Source organism: Cynara cardunculus (genome assembly GCF_001531365.2).
Source record: "Cynara cardunculus var. scolymus isolate 2C chromosome LG 3, CcrdV1, whole genome shotgun sequence".
In the NCBI taxonomy this organism is placed as follows: Eukaryota; Viridiplantae; Streptophyta; class Magnoliopsida; order Asterales; family Asteraceae; genus Cynara; species Cynara cardunculus.
Genome location: NC_037530.1, coordinates 36810172 through 36817358, shown reverse-complemented (window position 1 = coordinate 36817358; position 7187 = coordinate 36810172). Strand labels below are relative to the sequence as shown.

Here is a 7187-nt window from a genome sequence, read left to right as displayed (position 1 = left end):
GGCAGCAGCAACAGCTGCGTGGAGGAGGAAGCACAAGGGAGGGAAGCTTTTCGTGAGTGGATGCAAAATGGGTTAGGGAGAAATCTAGACCATGCCTCCTTCTCATCCTAGTAGGTAAGGACCCTTAGGTAGGTGTGGTGACCACCTTTGATTGGATGGAAGTATGGGTCAAAGTACCTCATGTAAGACCCCCCCCTTTTTCCATTTTTTTTTATTATTTCCTTTACATAAAAGCACTCTAATAAATACATATATATATATAATATATATATATATATATATATATTTACATATACCAGTATATATATATATACTTAAAATATTCAAGAATAAGAGAAAACATAAGAATACCTCGTAGCGGAACGAAAGAGAATTTCGGGGTGTTACAGTATCAAATACGATTCATGAGTTAATTTGAAATTAAAGGTGATCAAGGGTCCAGATCTTTTTTTATGCTTCTCATTTTAATTTTTTTTCTCATACGATCCTTCACGTATGAACAAATATTCAAAATATGGTTACAGGTTTGATTCCAACCCCATTTTTAGCCTTGGTCATTGAGTGAACCAAAAAAATACTCCCTCAAAAACCAAAAAGTTAATTGGTCGTTCGTTTGACCTATTTTCCTATAAAATCTTGATTTATTTTCCATTATTCATCTCTCAATAACTCATATCTTTTGGTAAAAAAATTCGACTATCTAAGACAGTCCAACTTATATTTATATTCAGGATTTCAAAAATATCCTAGTTTTTCATACATTATTGACTCCTTGTAACCTATTTAGTCTTCTATCTTCAAAACAAGAACAAGATCTCAAACTAGGACTAACATGACCTTACGTTTTCGAATTTTTTTGTTTTAACCCTAAAAGTTTAAAACAGTGATGAAAAACTTTGACTTATAGTAAATGGAAACCCCAACTAATTTATATTAATTTACATAAAGTGTTACTTTGAATAGTAAAATTATGATCCCAAAAGATGTCAATCTATATATTAAAGTTTATCATAGGATGTTTTTTACTATGGAACGGATTAATGATGTTATGTAAATGATATGGTAGATAATATTAATTTAAAAATAATTATTGATTGATTTTATATGAATTATTAGTATTTCTTGAATTCAATGTTATTTATGATGATAAAAACAATGTACGAATTTAGAAGTCACCGTGATCTCGATTTAAATATACCGTTGACTTTTCCTTTATTCAATGAGACTTGTTTGGTGACTTAGGAAACATTTTTCAAAAGTTCCAATGTGATTGAATGTTTTGAAAAAGAAACCAATAATGAAAATGGGAACCACTTGATTGGTTTGAGCTTGGACTCCAAAGGTCAAAAGTGTCTGGAGATCTCAAGTTTGAATCCAAAAAGAAATAAAAATTTCTTATGGTCTTCAATTTATCCATTATCATTATCCTAATTTTTGTGGTGGTCTTCTTTTATCCATTATCAGATATTAAATTGATAAGAACAGATACTACATTTAATCTTAGCCAAAAGGTCGAGAAAGGTATGCTTTTCTCCTCCTTAAGCCTTGGTTTTTAAAGCTACTCAGTTGTCTATTTTCTTTCGCGTAGGCTATGTGGGACGCCCCTAAACTGGTTGCTTCACTTCTATCTTCTGCCTACTCTTTGATACGTTCCAACTCCAAAGGAAAAAAGCAGGCTCATACCATAATAAAACTTAAATTGAAGTCGTCAAGCTTAAATCCGCACCATAGATCATAAAGTTAGCGTTGCACCTAAAAATGGAGATGCCGTTACAAACTACATACATTGAAATTTTATCTCTTCAGTCTATAACTTTCTTCCTTTTTCTGTGTTTTTTTTATCATAATCTTGTTACCCTGCTCTCTACCTTTTTGGTGCTTTAAGAGCACTTCAGTAGCTCATGATTGTATACTAGCTAGTACTCCATGCGAAGATGCCACACTGAATCAAGTAGAGATGCACAAGCCTGGTCTGGACCTGGCCTAGTAAGCCCGATCCCAAGCCCAAGCCCAAGCCCAAGCCTGACATTAAATCCCGATAAGACCAAAATTTTCTAATGTTGGCCCCGAAAAGGACCGACATGAAAAAGCGCGGAAAGCTCAGCTTGAAAGAGTCTGATCAGGATCCTCTTTCAACCCCAAACCTGGCCTTGACCCTGAAAAGCCTGCGGCTTTTTCTGCTTACTGAAAAATGGGTTGGAAAGTCCCAGGCCCAGGTGCGAAAAGCAATGTTTAGCAAAACTGGTGGGAAGATATCAAGTCAGTAGGGTATAATCTGGCCTGTTAGATTGTTGATTGCCATTGATCAAGTATTTCACCCTTGACAATTTCTGCATTTGTGAATCTCAACAAATTGTTATTACCCAGCATTATCACTTTTTCTTATACATCACGGTCCTTAAAATAAGCAAGAATGCTATTTTTATAGATAATGAAAAGGGGAAACCAAAATGGCAAAAGTGGGTCAACACAATCTTCACATTTACGATGTTACTTCAAGTGACCATGTTAGAGGTCACCAATCTTTTGGGTGCTAAGACCTACTTAATGCAGTAGATTGTATATATGAGCAACTTGAAAACTCAAACTCTGCTTCTGAACTTCAACTGCAAATGACATTTTAAACTAAAATTGGAGGGGTGAGCCAGGCCTAGGCAATAGTGCAACACCAAGGCGACTATCAAAGACCCCAATAGCAAGCTATTATGATAAGTCTTTCCCCATAAAAAATAAGATTAATATCGAGTAAGCCGATGGCTCACATATCAGATATTAAACTGATAAGAACAGATACTACACTTGATCTTAGCCAAAAGGCCGAGAAAGGTATGCCTTTTGCCATCTTGGATCTTCGTTTCTGTAGTGGATCCCCTCTCATTATTTTCTAATCTTTAAGCAATGTGGGACTCATCTAACTGAACTTACTTCAGCTTTCATACGCACCTCTTTCAGTTCCCATGTATTTCTTAGAATTCACCAAAAAGTTTATCCACCGCCTTCTAACATACCATAAGTTTATGTTGTTTTCCGTTTTTAGCAGCTTTCTATTTATTTGAATGACACAGAGAACTGTCCAATTCTTGATACAATATTTCCATACCATTATTGTGATCACCTCCATTCTTATGCATCCATTCTTTTCTTCCGCTTCACCCATAACTTTAATTAATAATTAGCAGCAAGCCATACAGAATTAAAGGATTTTTGAGTGTGGTTATATTTCCTCTGCACTGCATTTCAAGATACATCCAAAACGATGTACATGATACCGACACCGTGCTAGGTTTCTAAGAGGTGAAATGAGAGAATTCTTATTTTGTTTGGTTTATTTCTAAGCCAGATCATGTTCATATATAGATATGGAAATTCTTATTTAGTTTGGCTTAGAACTGAAGCCAAAAACCATATGATTGAAGATTGTAAGCATAAAACCAACTCCATAGACTTCACAGGTAACCACAACACCTCAAATGAGGAGTGAGTATGGATAAAGGAGTTATGGTCACACATTTGAATCTTCATGGAGAATACATGTTTATATATGCATAGATGGTGACTTTAGAGCTCTAATCCTTATGTCGAGGATTGGGTGCTATAATTGAGACAATTGTGAATATGGACTCTTTGAAACGCTAGCAAGTAGACACTAAAGGTCCAACGAGATTCTTGAGGTGGATCTTGACTAGAGAAAGGGGTAGTCACTAAGGTTCAAGAGTCCTTGAGCAGAAACTCCATGGAATTGGACACTCAAGGTAGGTGTGGGTTTGAGGTGACGCCACGAATGGGGCGTGCACTAAAACTGTTAACCTGAGGTGTAGTCCCAATATCATCTGCCTCTTCACAAGAATTATATTAAGAATGATAATACTTGCATCAATATAAAAGTACTTAACCAATAAGCTGATGACAAACTGTTAGCTTCCATTGACATGCATCAATAGTTGTATGTTTTCTTTCGCTTAGGCTATGTGGGACACACCTAAACTGGTTGCTTCACTTCTATCTTCTGCCTACTGTTTGATACGCTCCAACTCGAAAGAAAAAAAGCAGGCTCATACCCTAATAGAACTTAAATCAAAGTCGTCAAGCTTAAATCCACACCATTGATCTTAAAGTTAGCGTTGATCATAAACTTAAACTAAAAGAGATGCCGTTACAAACTACATATCATGAAATTTTATTTCTTCGGTCTATAACTTTCTTCCTTTTTATGTGGTTTTTATCATCATCTCGTTGCCCATGATTGTATACTAGCTAGTACTCTCTCCGGAGATGCCACACTGAATCAAGTAGAGATGCACAAGCCTGGTCTGGACCTGGGCCTAGTAAGCCCAAGCCCAAGCTCGACATTAAATCCCGATAAGACCAACTTTTTCTAATGTCAGGTTAAAATTCGGCTCGAAAAGGACTGACATGAAAAAGCGCGGAAAGCTCAGCTTAAAAAGTCCGATCAAACCCTCTTTCAACCCCAAACCCGGCCCTGACCCTGAAAAGCCTGCACTTTTTTCAGCTTACTGAAAAATTGTTTGGAAAGGCCCGGGCCCAGGTGCGAAAAGCAAGAGTCTTGTGCATCTCTAGAATCAAGTAAAGCAAAGTTTAGCAAAACTGGTGGGAAGATATCAAGTCAGTAGGGTATAATCTGACCTGTTATTTGGAAATATGTCCCATAATCGGACCTGCTTTTGACATATCTCTTGTTATTTGGAAACTTCATCCTTTACAAAGACTTTAAAGTTTAGGGCAGTCCAAAATTGTTATGGATTAAATTATAAGAAACTTCTAAATCAAAAATCTCATATCTTCCTTAGGGTGCATCTCTCTCGACGGATGGGAACTCCTACTTTGACAATAGTTTGGCAATCGAAATATGGTCGAAAGAAAAAATCTCTATTTGAGGAGGAAGAGGATAGACTTTCGAACCCAGCACACCCAATGGTGTCTTTGGAGGCGGGTTCCGCATGGGGCCGGTGAAGTTGGGGGTAATCAACTATTTTCCCAAGTTAAACAGTAACTTATAGTTGTGTTTTGCAATTGCCTAAACAGACTGCTGAAACAAAATTATGGTAAATTTACAGCTGTTTTATTAACCATAATGTGATATTGACAAGCAACTGCTAAAAAGTTTTTTTATGGCATTGGAGGGGTGAGCCAGGCCTAGGCAATAGTGCAACACCAAGGCGACTCTCAAAGACCCCAATAGCAAGCTATTGTAATGGATCTTACCCCATAAAAAATAAGATTAATATCGAGTAGGCCGATGGCCTACATATCAGATATTAAACTGATAAGAACAGATACTACACTTGATCTTAGCCAAAAGGCCGAGAAAGGTATGCCTTCCCTCTAACTGGGCCTTGCAATTTATGCTCACTCCTCTCGTCTCTGCCTTTTGTCATTCAGACGATATGGGGGCATCCATTTCATACCAAAAAGGGGCATTAATAAATGTGAGGATTTGTTGGTAAAGCGGGCAGACATTCTGTGAGTCTCACACAAGGATGGCAGCTCAGCTCCACCACCATTAAAATATTCTTTCTTTTCATCATCAGATCATCCATGGATGTGTAGCAGCAAACACATTAAGAACAAAAATGGGAGATTCTTTTTCATGCCCCACAATCAATATTTATTTATAAAGAAGTTCTTTAAGTGTCCTAATTATATGCAACAAAAATTAAAGTAAAAGCTTCAAAATGAAGCTTATCGTTGCCCTTCTTATTAGAACAACAGTCTCCATTGACTAGAATTAAGGTCTCTTTGTAATATTACAAAGCTACTCAAAGATTAGCATCTGTACACAACTGAAAATGAGATCAACGATCATCGCATACCTTTTCATTCTGTTTTTACAAGACCAAGTCCTTTCATGTTCCGTGGTCGATGATAGTCCAAGGATACAACAGCAGTTTCATGGTGAGTATTCATCCATAGTCACATAAACCTTTGCATCTATGGTTACAAAAGCGATAATAATTTATATGTAGTCTACAGGGATGGATTATTTAAAAAGCAAAGAAAACGAGGCACGACATGGGAGGGGTGAATATATTCTGAAAGAAGGACAAAAAGGCCATCACGGCCCAACCGGTGGTGGTGCAAATATGAATCGTGATCGCCATGCTCCACGAAACAAAGCACCATCAAAGCTTAAAAGGTCCTTCACCATCAGTTTTGGACTCTGTTCTTTCCTTCTCGCCTTCTACGAGTTCTAAGTTCAGATTGTTTCTCATGAAAATTTTCTGTAACTTTGAACACGACAATCAAATAAATAGAATCTGCTTCTTCTCGAGAATAATTTTGTAACACCCCAAAACCCAAATAACTTTGTAACACCCCAAATAACTTTGTAACACCCCAAAACCCAAAGCAACAGGATGGCCCCATAACTTCTAACTATGGTAGAAGTTATTAGTAGACTACATTCTATCCATGTGCGATGAGTTCTAACATAAAGTGTTAGCAATCTCTTATATCGTCATACTTTATAGTGCCTATAAATAAAGGGAATTTGTTGGAACAAAAAAAAGGCAAGAAGGTCTTTTTTATTTATCTTTCTATTTGGATCTTTCGAGCATCCTGAAATTATGAAAGTGATGAAGAAGCACGATCAAGTGGGGAGGGGGGGGGGTTCTTCTTGAAAGTCGCTGAAACATGATCTACAATAGCAATACAAACCGAAAGAAAGAAAGTTTCTTGAAAGTTTTTTGATAAAGTTTTTCATACCAAAAAGGGGCATTAGTAAGCTGGCAGACATCCTGTTAGTCTCACACAAGAATGGCAGCTCAGCTCCACCACCATTAAAGAGACCTTTTATTTTTCACCACCAAAATACTCTTTCTTTTCATCATCAGACCCACTGGTTTCTTTGGAGGCGGGTTCTGCGTGGGCCTGGTTGAAGTTGGCGGTAATCAACTTTTTATCCCAAATTAGACAGTATCTTATAGCTGGGTTTTGCAATTGCCTGCACAACAAGGGTCTTTGCCAATACCATCATCTCTAGAAACTACCTTTCTACAACTAAAAAAAGCATTAGAATCATAAGGCAAAAAATGGATTCCTATAACGCAAAACGAGACTAAATAGACTCTGAGATTCCTGAAAAAAAGTTTTAATGGCATTGGAGGGGCAAGTCATGTACCAAGGTTGTAATGCAACACCAACACGACTCTCAAAGACCCCAATAGCAA

At 37.1% G+C, this 7187-nt stretch overlaps 3 non-coding genes across 3 annotated transcripts; all 3 read right to left on the bottom strand.

Moving 5' to 3' along the window:
* Positions 1–1328: 1328 nt before the first annotated feature.
* On the bottom strand, positions 1329–1525 carry LOC112510658. Its single transcript, XR_003069026.1, has one exon. It is a non-coding gene; the product is annotated as a U2 spliceosomal RNA (small nuclear RNA).
* A 1109-nt stretch (positions 1526–2634) lies between these two features.
* Positions 2635–2830, bottom strand: LOC112510642. Its single transcript, XR_003069020.1, has one exon. It is a non-coding gene; the product is annotated as a U2 spliceosomal RNA (small nuclear RNA).
* A 2308-nt stretch (positions 2831–5138) lies between these two features.
* LOC112510627 lies at positions 5139–5334 on the bottom strand. Its single transcript, XR_003069005.1, has one exon. It is a non-coding gene; the product is annotated as a U2 spliceosomal RNA (small nuclear RNA).
* Positions 5335–7187: the final 1853 nt, after the last annotated feature.